The sequence below is a fragment of the Mugil cephalus genome, chromosome 2 (genome assembly GCF_022458985.1).
Source record: "Mugil cephalus isolate CIBA_MC_2020 chromosome 2, CIBA_Mcephalus_1.1, whole genome shotgun sequence".
NCBI lineage: Eukaryota > Metazoa > Chordata > Actinopteri > Mugiliformes > Mugilidae > Mugil > Mugil cephalus.
This window is the reverse complement of record NC_061771.1, coordinates 5,477,757-5,493,957: the sequence shown is the minus strand read 5'-3', so window position 1 is coordinate 5,493,957 and position 16,201 is coordinate 5,477,757. Positions and strand designations below refer to the sequence as shown.

Genomic DNA, 16,201 nt, shown 5'->3' with positions numbered 1-16,201 from the left:
AGCACCTTTTGCACAATGTTGTATATACTTTTTACTTTGTGTCTGCAGTGATAAGGAGAAGTTCTTATTATACACTGTATAATGACAATAAGGGGCGTTCTATTCTACTCTATTCTAAAGACACCTATGTCTTTCTGAGTGCACTCCTGAGGTCCTTCTAAGACGCTCTGGTGGCATCAGCCATCTACTATGGAGTGGTGGAGTGACAGCCCGAGACTGAACAGACTGATGAAGAAGCTCTATTCTGGGCTGCCCTCTGGAGCCTGTAGAGGTGGCGGGTGATTGTTTGAAGGATAATAGCATGGCTGTCATCCCTGATGGAAAACCAGTCCCATACATTCCATGGCCACAGAGCAGCACCTTCAGCAGCCGACTGTTTCACCTGCACCGTGTAAAAGAAGCGTTAACACAGATCCTTCATTCCTGCTGCTTCTGAAAGGCTGTACAACCGAACCTGCTCCCAGCAGACCACACGCTGGACAGCCATAACACAAACCGCAAGTTCTTTAAAATTGGTGTAATGTCTTATGTTTACATCTTTATTCTCATATGCAATATACATACCTGAACTGTATAATGGTGCAACTCTCTGTGGAATACAAATAAAGGATTAGCCTTTCTTATCTTATCTTAAAGGTTCAGAAATATGTCAACCTTAACATTACACATAGCAGACCAAAAATGACCTACAAAAGGAATAATAAACACTTGCTTATTTAGATGAACCAACAAAAGGCACACTGAACATTGATTAATGTATCTGCTTACAGTGTGTGTGTGTAATGTACAGAAGTTCAAGCCATAAGCCTTATAAAACATGTCTATTGGTTCATGTATTTCTTATTAGCTGGATTTTATCTCTGAAGAGTGGACACGTTCTCTTATATCCACCTTCTGACTGAATCAGGACAAACATGAATAATATAAACACGACAAGCTGCCCGAATCACGTGTGCTGCGTCTCAGGCAAGGGATTTGCCAAAAAGTGATTCGTCCGTTTCAGTGAACGAGACTTCACTTCCTGCCATATAGTGAGCCAGTGTTTCCGCTGTGCTCTCCGACGCAATACATGTCCGCAGCATGCGCGCTGCCTGCATAGCCGACAGAGAGAGAGCCGCTCCATCCACCGCTGTGATTGGACGCCACCGGATTCAAAAGAGTGAAATCAGGAAAGGACCGGAGACGAATGAGAGAGTCCGCTGGCAGCTTCTCCCCCCGGGTCCTTCTCACTGCAGGTGACGCGTGCTGTTTATTGTTGTTTGTCCAGCAAACAAATCATTTAGTCTGTTACTGTGGGCTGAACAGCCATGCTGTACTTTAATGACACGTTGTAATCGTCATTAGTGGCACGTTCAGCCTTGTGTTCTTCACCATATTTGCTTTTAAATGTAGGAAACAAAACTCTTTTTTAAAAAAATATATGTTTTCCAGTACATATTATTGTTATTTTTAGTGGAACGAGGTCAAAGGTCAGGGCCAGGTACTGTACAGTACAGTACAGTACAGTACAGTAGAGCGCCTGCAGCTGATTCACATTATACACTGATCAAGCATAACATTAACACCACCTTCTTAATATTGTGTAGATCTCCCTTGTGCCTCCAGAGGGTGTCCTGTGGTGTCTGGTAACAGAATGCTGTTAGTGGGGGGTCTTTGGGTCCTGTGGGTGAATTTGGAGGCCAGGTCAACACCTTGTGCTGTTCTTCATGTTTTTTCAGTTGATCCCAAACTGTGTGTGTGTGTGTGTGTGTGTGTGTGTCTCAGGCTGCATCCTGCTGGGGATGCCTGCTGCTGATGCCTGTGGGTGGTACATATCTAAGTGACAGAATACTGAATTGTAACAAGATGGTGAATGTTATTGACTTCTCCTTCAGTCATTTTAATTTTGTGCCTCAAATATACTTATAGCTATTCAATGCACAGTGTACCAATGGATAAATTGTATCAACTTCACAGGCAACACAAGAATGTACTATATTATTTTTGTACTTTTATACTTTTTTATTTATTTAAGTTAAGGTTTGTAAAGGCGGTGACACACCAAGGCGATGGTTGGTCGGCACAGGAGGAGAAACTGAAGTACTAGAAGTTAACTAAAAGTCAAGAGGGCACAAAGATGAATCTTGATTTCATCTGGACATTTACCTGAGTATTTTCCCAATTACTTCATCATCTAGAATGATTAAGATGAAGAGCAGCTGTTCAGCATGACACAGGAGAGGCCAGCTCTTTGCAGCGTATACTGATTCGTGCAGAAATGCAGAACGACGAATACAGACTCCTGTGACCTGCTGGTATGGAGAGTTCTATCCCCTCAGCCAGAATGTGTGTGCTACTTGGTCTTCGCTTTAGTCTTTCTGGTGTGTTCAGGTGCTGTGTTTGTGATCCAGTGAGGTGATGGGACAGTCAGTGTTCGTTGCTTGTTTCGTTTTGTCCGGGCCTCAACACGACACAAAGTGCACTGTTTCTAGTCTATTTCATGTACTGTGTGCTGCCTCTGGTGGCTACTGGGCCTACATACACCACCAAATCTTACACATGCAGTGCTTATAAAAACAACCAGCATGTGGAAGTGCTATTTGGAAAAGTGTTGAACCAAAGGAAAAATACCACAGGCTATTCCTTGTGGCTTTTACTTCATCCTCCCTTTAATTTACAGTGTAAAATCTCATGCGTTACTGGCAATTTTTCATAAATGGGTAATTAGTCTGTGATGTTTGATTTGCCCACATGGCGTATAAATTAAATGTGTCACGGAAACCTTTCCCTTTTGGGCCTGGGTACACAGTTCTGTCAGCAAAGTAAAGCTTAGTATGATTACTGCTGGGAGCATCATATCCTCCCTCATAAAGCTCCTTAGAAATCCGCTTGCAATAGTGTTTTGATATGTGGTTTATTCAGAGGAACAGTAAATCCCACTGTTTTAACTGCAATGGTAACAGTAGGAGTAATAATCGATCTATTTTAGTTTATTTTTGTATTTTTTCTCCTACAATACGATGAGTGATAATTATCTTTAAGTTCTCATCCTCACATTATGGTCACTCATCTGTTAATGCTCCGTCGCGTGTTAAATCATCCAGACCTGCATAGTCTAGATCAGACTTTACACATACCTCTATGTCACTTCCTCTCATTTTCCGTCCTCTTTCCCATTGTCTTGTTTTTTCTTCCCTCTTTCTCTCTTTTCCTCTTGTCATGGTCACAAGTCTGGCAGACGGCCTCCCACATCCATGTCTCCCCTCTGTCTCCCCCGCTGGTATTTCATGTCTCACCAGCCGCCTCCTCATCACCTCTGGCTTTTAGATATTTCTCAACCTGTAATGGCTCTCCGAGGGTATCCATTTCCACACCAAAGCTCGGCCTTCTGAACCTACGAAGGGCCCAGACAAATACGATAATTGTCTCCAAAAGGCCTGTACTCTGACACTCTCCAGCTCTCTCTTCTCTTTCTTCTTTTCCTTCTTTTATTTTGTTCCGCTGAGTTCTCTGAAAAACTGTGAATGTTCTCCATATGGTCCTGAAATCTAAAACGATATTCCCCTCATTCTCTTATTAACTTGGATGGAAGGGGCCCAAAGTCAGGACCCTCCAGGGACTTTTTTTTTTTTTTTTTGAAGTAACATATTTAACCCAGAGCCAATGACGGAATAGATAGAAAATGCAAACATGCTCATACTTTATTTTTACTCCTACTCTGCATGTTCTCTCTTGTGTTTTTGTTCCTCATGAATATTGCAGTTGCTCAAGATTCTCGGAATGTGAGGTGGTGAGGTTTCTCATTCTAGTTACTATTAGTTGAGTGAAGAAGAGGGATATTAGCTATACTCAAATAAAAATGGATTTGATAACCTTTTAAGTGTTATATTCCAGTTGCTGTAATGCAATTTCAGACTAATGACAACACTGTGGCATATATATATTCATCTTATTCTAATACTGACTTTTTAAAATGTCTCTATAAATGACTGACATTGGACTGAATACTTATTTGTCGTGTAGGGTAGTTGCTCTGAGTTTATAAGCTTATCACACAACCTACAAATCTTGGCCAACATCTTCTGATGAGAAGTGATGGGCAAAATCTCTCTGATTTGTGTTTCTCCAACATGTCAGATTTTTCAGCCACATGGTTTCCAAACTGGAAAACAAATGTGTACACCAGAAGATCAGTGACACATTTGAAACAAAACGTCACAGTGATGCAGAGCACAACAGCTGGGATTGGTCCTGAATTGGACGAGGACCGACAACTCATACAACTTCTGCCTCCTACACAACATTCTCAGATTCTGAAATAAGAATCCCATAAGAATAAATGGTGTAGTGTACTAGAGCTAAGGCGCTACATAGATCCAATTCAGAAATATGAATATAGAACATATTAATATCAACTTTTTTTTTTTTTTTGCCGTTTTGGATGCTATTAGTCTCAGCACCAGCTAATCACAACTACACACTATTTGCGGGCTGTATCTTTATTGTTCTCGTAGTGTTGACCTATCAGTTTCTGCCAACTCTCCGTTTAGATAAAGCTCGGTGTTTGAGCTTAGTAGAGGGTGGTCTTTGTTTCACCGTATCTCTGTCTGAGCTGTTCTGTCTGCTTGATTTTCTGTCCTCTGATGAATGATTTTAGAATTACTCAGCTGAGCTGGGCTAATCTGAAGAAGTACCGCATCCACCCTGGAGTGAAAATAGACTGACAGCCTCGTAGATAAAGTGACTTTAATAACAGAGTGGCAGTGACTGGTTGAGTGGGTGCAGTGTGTGGACACTGTTAATGAGGCGTGTCCATTGTAAGACTTGACTGCTTGAGATTAGTTTGTGGAAAGAGGAGCAGAAAAACAAGGAAGGAGTTATAATTGATGGATTTAGCTTTGTGGGCGAGAAAGAACAGTCATTGTTGTGCTGTAGAAGATGAGGTGCCACACATGTTGCTATTCCCTTTAGTTATTTTCTGCTAGATATTTTTCAGCTGTCATTTCACTGCGTAGAGTTGCTCAGATATACATATGTGCTGGTGAGCTTAAAGCTATTTAAAATACGCACAGCCCATTGAGTTTGAACCTGTCCAGAGGACAGAGATGACTTCATCATTACCTCACCCCTGCTCTGCTGGAGGACTTATCAAAAACATGTGGCTCCACTCTCCCACTGCACACTGCAAACTGATTGAGTCTTGGACTCCAGTGTTTTTCCTTTGTTAGGGGACGTGTGTGTTTGCGCACAAGCAGGGTTCATTTTATTATCTTGGATTTTCTTGTCTCTCTCTTGGTTTTGACCTCATCTGTCATTCATTTGGTATGTTTCAGCGAGAAGTTCTGGGTTTGGTCAGATGGGCTAGAGACGTGCAGAGTTAGACAAAATTAAAAAACAACGACAACAACAACAAAAAAAAAACACTAAGCTTGTGTGTATGTGACTGTTACACCCAATGGAACCAGATGGCAAATGTATCAGGAGTAATATTTTATTCATCGTGTTATTACACATGCTTCCAATACAGTTCTTTAGATTGAACTTGATTCAGCGGTTGTTGTGGCTTGTTGGAGTTTAACAGGGAAGTACCACCAATAACCTAAAATACTGTCAGCTTTTATTATTTGAACTACAAAACTTTCTGATGCTGCGGGCTAATGGGAAAAACATTGTTCTTTAATGGAGCAGTTTATACTCCAGCAGTGGAGGTTAATAAAACGTGGATTGAGTAATGTGGTTAATTACAATATCTTCTTTCGTCCTGGATTCCTGCGCTCACAATCCATCAAAGGATAACGTCTGTAAAATGCCCTGGTTTTCACTCCACAACAACTATTTATCGGACAAAGTAAAGGCCAGGAAAAAAGTGCCAAATTGAGATTTATTTATTTTTACTTAGAATTTTACTGACGCTTCACTTCAGTGTTTAGTTTTTTGGTCTGGATCAAGAAATCTTTTGAGCTATTGTGCATCCACAGTCAGAGTGCTGTTTGATGTGATGCATATGTGGGCTGAGTGTTTAGATTCCACAGTTGTTTGGTTGCCAGAACCAGTGGTCCCAGCGGGGTGGGGTTAGAATAACCTTATTATGCACTTGTGGGTGGATGGATTACTGAAAGCATCCGACCCAACGTGGAGCACAGCTGGCTTCTGTCCAGCTTGGGGAAGTTTGAACATTCACATGTGCGTCCACATGCCACGAGGGTGCACTTGCATGTGACTGTGTGTGTGTTTATATATATATATATATGTATATATAAAAATATAATATAATATATTGTATAGGCCTCTCTAATATGAATATCAGAAGCTAGGAGGCATTTGTATAGATATTAGAAAGCTACCATGGCAATGGGGTCAGCTTCTGACCGTGGGAGGAGGAGAAGTGCCAAGTTTTGAAGCGAATGAGCTTTTGAGGCAGACAGCAGCTCTTTTGATTCCCCTCGGGTGTCACCTTATTAAAGTGTCTCTCTGAGGGTCAGAGTATTTCAAATCACTCAGAGCTGTCCACCACACCAGACAGTTATGCGTTTAATCATCTGGAGTGTTTGAAGAGACTGTAAATCATCATATCTGAGCTACACATTCATAGTTTTGCTAACATTATTTGAATATCAACAATGAAGCTCCAGTGATTTTTTTTAAACATCTTGTTCTTATATAACTAAAACAATCTATTCATTTTGTTGTTGTGGTTTAAATCTATGAAAGTCTTGAGTAACTTTTCAGTCATCAGTGACTGTAAGAAGAGAGCAGTACTGACTCTCTCCTCTCAGTGATGAGATTGAGTTTGTAGCTACAAAGGAGGGGGGGGCACGGGCACGTCCCCATTACATGCGATGTGCCCCATGAGTCTTCATTAATAGGGAGATGAGAAATCTTCCAGGTCACCACATCTATTCAATTAACAGACTGTCATTTCCCATATTTACTGGCAAAAGGAAAATACAAGCATGCGCAGCAGAGTTATGAGCCATTAGGCTCATTAGACTCTGTGTGTTCATGTGGGCTTCATTTATAGACAAATATGTGTGTGTTTGTGTGTGGCCAGACATGTGAGTAGCTTCTATGAATGCCTTAGTTATGGGTGTTGATCCCCTCGCCGTGTGGGGATCTGGAAGAGATGCACTGTTGCTATTTCTGAGTGTGATGGCAATCTGAAATCAACCGTGTGCACACGATACCCAAAACACTCTTCTCTTCTCTTCTCTTCTCTTCTCTTCTCTTCTCTTCTCTTCTCTTCTCTTCTCTTCTCTTCTCTTCTCTTCTCTTCTCTTCTCTTCTCTTCTCTTCTCTTCTCTTCTCTTCTCTTCTCTTCTCTTCTCTTTTGTTTTATTTTATTTTCTGGCAAGTACCACTGAGCAACATAACTCTTCTGTATATTCACACACGTGAGAGACTCTCAGTTCAGCCATAAATCCTGCTCTGAGTGACATTATGCTCAGAGAGTTTCTTTTGTTTGTCCATCATTTCAGTCAAAGATATGCAACATAGGGTGACTGGTTATCAATTTGGACCCCTGTATTTCAGTGTGGGCACTTTTATTGGTTGTTTGAATGTTATATTTGAGGGGGGTAATAACCATAGACTGTATAATGATGGAACAGCTCCTCTAAAGTGAAGCCAAAGCAAGTAGAGCTCCCCCTGGTGGCGGGCTGCAGTATAGGCCATAAGCCTCCTCTACATTAGTGGGTGGGACTTGGGCCACACTAAAAAACTAAAATAAACAACAAATATTTTTTTTCAAGGATGGTTTCTGTCATTTTAGGTAGTTAATACAGTGTTGATGCATGTGTTTTTTTTGATAGGTTTCATTCATTTCATTGTATCAGGTGGAGGTAGAGCACAGTGCATTATTAATTAAACAAAAACGCGTTTGTCTGGCGGAAATGTGGGCGGGTCATTGATAACTCGCAAGATGGCGCCACCTGTATCCCTGAGAGAATAGTGGCAGTTTGGCCAGTGCAAGTAAGTGGGGGCATGTTGTCCATATTCATATTCAGTCTATATAAAAAAAAAAAACAAATAAAAAAAAAACAGCAAATGTCACATCTATTGCCACTTCATGCAGCCTCATTTTGATATGACGTGCTGATTGCATGCTGCTGGTCCTTTGGGTGGATATCATTGGTCATTAAGATGTTCACATCTTGTCTGGTTCTATAATACAGAGAGAAGTTTGCTTATGACCTACATTTCTTTTCTATTTTTTTTTTCTATTCATGTTTATGTTCAAGTATGAACTGTTGACCTTTGTGTGTCCAGGAAACACACTTTATTGCACTTGTGACCAAATATCTACATTTACCACATCATCTGGCAGGCACACCCATGCCTCGGTTCCTGCTTGTACACACACACACACACACACACGCACACACACACACACACACACACACACACACACACACACACACACACACACACAATGTGGTATTGTCACATCACACACCCAGTGTCACAAATCACAGTTGCCAACGCTGAGCTGAGGTAGCCGCTGAGCCCTGGTGTTGGTGTGGGTATGTACTCTCCTGCGTGGTCTTGCCCCTTGCCTCTAACTGGGTCAGCTTGTTTCTCATCCTTGCTGCTGTTCAGCTGAAATGCTGCGTCAGTGCTGTTGAGCGTGGCCTCAGTGTTGTGTTCTGGCAGTCGTTTGTTGTCCTGAGTCACGCTTTTTAATCAGTTCAGTGAGCCTTATTTGGATGTGTGGTGCAGCAGGGTGTGACAAGATGTGACATGAATCTGAATGTCGTCTTACAAAACTATGCTGACATTTACATGCCGCATAATCAGAGCCGCTCTGATTTTCATTACTGTGCCTCTGCTTCTCAGAGATCACTTGTGTGTCAGGGCTCAGTCATAGTCTGTTTGTCTGTTTGATAGTGTTGGTGGACTGTGAGCTATGTCTCTAGTTATATCACTGACAATGTTTTCAAAAGGTCTCAGTTAGTTTAGAGCCGTATCACATTAAATGTTCAGTAAATGATCAATAAATTTGCCTCTGTCAAGTTGTGATAAATGGGGGTGTTTTCACAGGCGGTTAGTCCTTCCTGCTGTTGATTGTTTTAACATTTCCAAAGCTATTGATGGAGAGCTTTTATTATGAATGTAACACCAGTGATTGTCGGACCACGACAATGTGGTCGAACAGGGGCGTATTGACGATTCATGCAAACACCTGGAGGCTTTGATCCCAGTATGTGTAGGTCAGATTATTAGGAAAGAACTAACTGACTGAGCATGAGCAAAGATTAGCTTTGGTATGTGGGATCAGGTGAATGGATCCTGACATGATTTGAAGGAATTGAAAACTACAAGGACAAGGCCTTGTACTCTATCTGACATTCATTTATACAGACAGATCGCTTTAGGAGACTCCCTTCAGTTCAGCAACTCCCTGGATCATTATCATCGTTTCTCTCATTCAGGGAGCCACTAAACATACACTATAATACTTCATCCTGTGTCTTTTGTCCATGGACATGATACCTAAAGCTGTGACTTCCCCTAGGCCTCTGTGTATTCAGGTCAATGTTTCTGCAAGAAGAATCACCCTACTGTACAGGAACAGTGTGTCTTTACACAGTGCTGTTGTTGCTGTGCTTCTCCTCTGCTGAAGGGCAGATGCATGTCATTGTTGACGTGTTTTTGTGTAACAGGAGTGTCAACATTAGATGTGCTACCACATTGAAACCCTTTTGGATTTACTTTATATCACTGCTCATTTTTGTGTACAGTGCAAATGATTTGTTTGGCCTTTGTTCATCTGTATGAAAGTAGTTTTAAGCATTAAGCCCTAATTCTGCACTTTGAATTAATTGTAAAATTGAAACCTCTTTGAGACTTGAGCTGTCAAAAGTCTTCAAAACGTCTGTTTGTCATGTTGCTGGATAGGTGGTGCGCCAAGCCTCAACAGCTCCCACTAGCCATCACTCATCCTCTTCATCTCTGTTCTCATATTAGTATGTCAGTCATTACTGAGGGGAACCTGCCCAGGCAGAGCAGTAATAAACAGGCTGATCATTAGATGGGAGCTTGCACCCTGACACACCCAGCGTTCCCTCTGTGTGACCAGTTTCAGTTACTCAAGGAGCAATGTTGCATTACATCCTGTGTATTCAGATGGCAACACAGCGGATGTTTAAAGAAAGATCCACCCTAAAATGATTAAGTACTGCATGAAAAACTACCTTGAATTTGTAATTTTTCTATTAGGAGAACCACGTAGATGTGCAGATATAAAAAAAAATAAATGTTGGAATTTTGTCGCTGTAATATTAAATTTTAAGTCACCATGAACTCAACTAATCACGATCAAAAACACAACATTTTTACCTTTCAAAAAGGAGACAATTTAAGAAGACAGCACGCTATTGACATGTGAAGAAATAATAGGTTTGATCTGAAATGATTGTCCTGAAGGATGATCAGAAGATGCCTTTCTTACTAAGTTGATTTCACAGCTGTGGATAATCAATTTAAACTTTTACTCATGCCATTCAAAACCAGAATATTATAACGTTATAGCAATATTGCCCATTACTGTAAAATGGGCCAAAGTCCGAAAACTAAGCCACTTTACAATTTGCAGAATTTTATTTTTGATTGGATGCCTGTACAGTAAGCTCCTGGTAGGGCTACTGGAATAAATGTAGTCTGTGCACAACTTTGTTTTTCTTTTTCATAAAAAAAATAAAATTAGGGACATTTTCGGGGACAGCTTTAGCCGTGGCACGGTTCATCTAAAATGGGGACTGTCCCCAGAAATGGGGGACTCTGTGTAATCAGATACACCGGTATGCTGCTATATTAAACATTCATATCATAACGAGAAAAAAAAATACCACTGTTCAGTATGAACCAGTGAACCGCCCAGCCCTGGCTCCTGGTCTTTTTATCCTTTAAGATCGTAATCGAAAAGATCACATGACAAATATACTCACTTTCTGACTTGTCTGTGTCCCCTCCTGATGGATGGACGCCTCTACACGTGCACATACACACAGTTTCCACTGAGGATGTATCTGGTAGGAGTCAAGGAGAGATACACAGTCAGACGTGTGTGGTGTCACATATCTGGGACTCTAGTCGCAGGATGGGGAGCAAGGGAAGGCTGTACTTCCTTTACCTCAGCAGAGGAAATCACTGGATAGGAGCCGTCTTTTGTTCTGTCCTTTCAGGACGGTCACTGATACGCTATGGGTGAGATGTTAGACAAACACAACAAGGCCATGTGATATCCCACAAACTATGTCTCTGTGCCTTTTGTGGACTGGTAACACAGTATGGTGTTTCAAGCACAATGGTTTTCAACGAATGATGTCATCCATCGTATTGTCAAAGGGACTGTAGTGTTGTGTCCTGGAGATGATGTCATCAGTATGAGCCTAAACATGACTTTCCCGGAAAAATCTGTTTGGTGGCCTCTGGGAGGTGACAATGAGGGGAAAAGATGACAAACTGTGGCCTGTACTGCATGTGTGTGTAAAGGTGTTTTTCACATGCAAATCAATGGCATCCTAGACTCAGTAGATCTTCTGTGAATATTCGATAGAGGGTATGCACGTGACGCCACAGCAAGTGTAGTCTCCGTGGTTACAGCCACTGAGTGGCAAAAAGTGACAGTTGAGCATGGAGATTAGGCACAGGCTTTAATAACATCTTAATTTTAAAATTAATTAAAGGTGAACAGCTGTTGTGCGATTGACTGTACCAACATGTGAAAAGCAGTCAGAGATATATTTTTACAGATATCTCGAACTACCTCTTAAGTTACGTTATGGAGGGATGTCAGATAAGTTTGTCCAGAGGTTGTTTTGGCGTAGTTAAGGCCAACAGTAGCTATTTCAGTTCCAACAATAAATAAAAATAAAACAATAGACTTTAGAATATTTGTGATCACTCCTCATCGTCCTTTTAATGTCCGGTCAGACGCTACAGTATTGTAACGCTACTTCTCAGTAAAGCTTTTAGTGTTAGCATCTTTTATTTAGCAACATTTATCATAACTGAAATGACCTAAAACTAACTGAAACTGAGGCTAATCCACTTTTCCAAATCCATACTAGTTCATATACTTCATTATGGAGTCCAACAGTCCTTAATTTGATCTGATAATCCACATTTTCCCGGTCTTGCTGTATTTACTGATACATTTCACCATGTTTTTGCCACTCAGGGGGGTGGCCCGAGGTGTTCAGAGAGGCTTTTTAGAGAGTGGCCGACTTCCATGACCAAACCCAGATCCACCTGAGAGAAACAAGAGCAGATGACTGTGTCACTTCTCAAGAACAATAGACCATCTAATCCGTCTTGAAAAGATGGGATGTGTTCTGTGGGTTCAGTGATGAATGTTTCCTATTTAACAATTTCTATTTTCCAGTATTACTTTGATGGAGAAGGTTTATCAGAAGCTGTTTCAGGGCTTAAATCAGTGACCTTTGCGGTACAGTGCTGTGTTACTACCCGTAGTGGAATTCATATTGCGATGTTGATCTTAAAACAAACTGTCGTAAAGTAAAAGGCTCAATGTTACCAGTCTCCTGAGAGATTTTTAATGTTTGAAATTAAAGAGCGTATGAAACTCTAGGTCTCATATAGGTCTGACTCTAGTTATTGTATTTGCACTCACGCATGTACCTTATGTGAGTATGTTACTAAAATTTTCCATCTATAATATAAACCCAACCCTCCAAGACAGTGTGAATGTGCCCAACCGTTATATAGTGGAAAAAGGAACCGCTGTGCTTTACATGAGCTTGTGTGTGTTTATGTGTTGGGCTCCTTCTCATAAAATGGCATGTTGAGCTGCATGACACTGTTTAATTTTACACCCCCACCCCAGAGCAATGACACTTGATGGCAGCAGCCATCCCCAGCAGGATGCAGCCTGACACACACACTAACGGTTTAGAAACAACTCAAAAAACATGAAGAACCGCACACGGTGTTGACCTGACCTCCAAATTAACTACATCATAAACTGATCAAGTGTCTGTGTGATGATCTACAGAGGCCCCTCCCCTCAACCCATAGGACCAAAAGGACCCCACCAACATCATTCTGTTTCCAGACACCACAGGACACCCTCAGAAGGCCCATGTCCATTCTCTGATGAGTCATAACTGTTTCGGAGGCACAAGGAAGACCTACACAATATTAGGAAGGTGGTCATGTTAAGTGTGTAGTAACCCAGTATATAATGAATAATGGATTTGAAATCGACTGCAATCCCAAAATTGGAAATATATTTTAATCTGTATTTGGTTTGTTTTGAATATATTTTGACTGTTTATTTCATTAACAATTTAGTCATCAGTCCCGTGTGGCAATGGTTAATTTATTCAAATGTGTGGATATGAAATCACACGTGCTTACACGCATGTGATTGTCACGTGCAAACCCCTAATTTGACTACTGTTGACTTTATCAACAGTAGTCAAATTAGGGGTTTACACCATTTCAGAAAGAATTTCTGCATCTGCCAGCTGGCCGGCCAGACTTAACCAACAAATCTCTGATTATTAATAGACTACACAGACACACTGTTATCAAGTCTAATTTTGACTAATTTATTTAAAAAAAAAATGACTTGGTATCATGTGTACACAGCTTTATTAGCCTATCATAGCTGTCCACTGTCCTGGCCACATGGGATTATTTCAGTAAGTAGGCTGATTTTTACCCCCCGAGTAAAATTTCGAGAAGTGTCATCTGCTGTCGTTTCCTGCTCAGTGAGCATCCTGACAGACTGTCTTATCCACCATCTGCTCGGAGACTAACAGTGGAGTTAAACAAACTGCAACACACGCCTTAGTTTGCTTTAGGTTCAGCTAAGTGTCTTTTTGCCTTTTAGAATTTGACCTCTGCTTGACTATTGTTGGCTTCTTGCGTGTCCTCATGGGTCCTGACCTCTGGTGGTATTCTCATCTCTCTCGCTCATCTTCTCAAAGTCACATTGAAGGCAGATCAGTGACGAGATCACCTGTCCTTCCCTTCATCTGTCTAAATGAACCAAGTTTAGAAGCCTCAGAGAATGACAGGGCTGAATAGGCTGGACATTGCAGCTTTCACAGCATCTCTCCAAACCCGTCTGAAAGAATCAGACTAATGAGATCCTGGGATGGTTGTGTAACTGTAGCAAAACTAAGAAAACGCCAAACAAAGTGGACTCTCATCTTTTAGCAAGGCTTTTACAAAGTTGTGTCCACATTGCAAGTACAAGTACGTCGGAGGCCAGAAGGCGTTCTCTGTCCATTTCAAGTGACCTTACCTCCCATAATAAGGCTCATGCAACAATTAGTTAAGAACAAGCACTTTGAATTTGACTGGAATTTTATGTAATGAGGCCAAAGGGGTCCATGCTGTGTGGCTGCTCAGTCACATCCACCAAATCACTAAGGCCACCACAGTAGCCAGCAGTTAAAGGTTGTTATATAACCGTGCTGGTTTTCTTTGTTGCTCTGCATCTTGCCCAAAGGAAAAATTATTTGCATGTCAGGTGCTGTTTCCGTCTTTTACTGCTTGAGATCAACCTACCTACATACGTATATACATACATACATGCATAGATACCTATCTACATACATACATACATACATACATACATACATACATACATACATACATACATACATACATACATCAGCAATGGAAGTAAACAAAAGGAACATATAACAATAACTAATCAGTAGTTAACCAATTGAATTCCAGACTGGTCAACTGAAGTTAAAGGAGATCTCCTGGTCAGCTAAGAAGACTGCTGATGCCAAGGGGGTCTAGTGACTTGGGTATATGGTTAATATACAGTATTCGGTCACAAGAGACTTAACAGTGTGGTTGCAAAGAAATACAATTTATGAGAATCTGTAGCGTACCTTTGCAGTGACAGTCCGAGACTCAGCCCTGGGTTTCTCTATCAGATCCCTGAGTCGATGAGCTCTGCTGGTTTCCTGAAGCTTCTCATATGGCTGGACTGATCTGAGCAACTGAAGGATACAGACTCTCTGTCAACGACCTTCTCACACTTCACGTTGTCGTTTCACACCTGAAAAATAAAGGAAAACTAATTTATTCGCCTCCTTAACACAAAAAACATTTCTGGCACATTCAGCAAGTGGTTTCAATTCCCGGTCATCCAGCCAGCTTGAACAGGCGTGTGTTTCCAGCTCTGCTGTCTGGGGCTTTTCACATTTCAGGTGTTCTACAGCGCCTCGAACAAATTTGCACACATCTTCCAGAAGTAGGCGACACTTCCTGTAGTGGTGCCCACAGTTACATAATTCAGACTGCATGAACTTTTCATAATACCCTTATTATTCTGAAACTGACAATGCGACATTCATACTCACATCAATTGGAAGTGAAAGTTAGAAAGCACCCAGGCTTTGAACTCTCCAGATTTCTGTTTCATTTGTTACCAAACTATGGCTTTGAACACTATAAATGTGCTGACTATTTGTCTAATTACATGTATCATTACCCCTTTATTTAAACAATATTACACAACTCCCTGTTACTGTCACGGGCAGCAGCTTGTCCAGAAAAAGCATAATGTTGTTGAGATTGTTCTCTCAGTACATTGTTCCAAAACACTTTTAGGCATGGTTTCGTAATATTTTTGATGTGTTATTTTGGACCAATCCCAAAATTCCCAATTATCATTATAATGGAATTCAGGCGCAGCAACAACACATTCCCCTACTGTGAGCTGTGCTCCCTGGTGTTGATACAGTTGGTGTTTGTGCAGATGACATAGATGGCTATCAGGGGCAGACCGAGTCCCTCAGGCCTCCTGCCGCTTGGTGTAGCCGCCTGCACAGAACGGAGGCACAGCCCACTCTCCACAGTGGAAACTGCAAACCGCTGTGACCAAGAACACACACGTAGAGGCCCGAAGACTCACGTGAGAAGTACAAATGGACACACATATGTATTAGTACTAACTGAGCCAGGTTCCGGTGTGACGGAGGCCGCGGGGAGAGCAGAAAAACAAATATAACACTTCACGATTTGTGAGAAAGGAAAAAAAGCATTTAACATTTCCTTTGTAAGGAAGTTGGCTAGTTACAGGGTCTGTTGACTCTCATCGCTGGTAGGCTGGTTTGAAGTTCAGCCAAGATGCTTCAATAGACACCTAACGTATGGGATGTAAAAGCACCTAACATCCTTTCGCTGTATGGAAGATTACAGGTTTTAGGTTACACATTAAATACCTTCTTTT

The 16,201-nt window shown here is 41.3% G+C and overlaps 1 protein-coding gene across 2 annotated transcripts in view; it reads left to right on the top strand.

The window, feature by feature from the left end:
- Positions 1–1,080: 1,080 nt before the first annotated feature.
- The window catches only part of add3a (adducin 3 (gamma) a), a 93,167-nt gene continuing 78,046 nt past the window's right edge, over positions 1,081–16,201 (top strand). The window contains exon 1 of one of the 2 annotated variants that reach the window (XM_047579470.1): positions 1,081–1,235. The gene's annotated coding sequence lies outside the window, so the exon portion shown is untranslated. Of the gene's footprint in view, positions 1,236–8,462; positions 8,499–16,201 lie in introns of those variants that run through there. The other variant, XM_047579471.1, reaches the window with a different exon arrangement.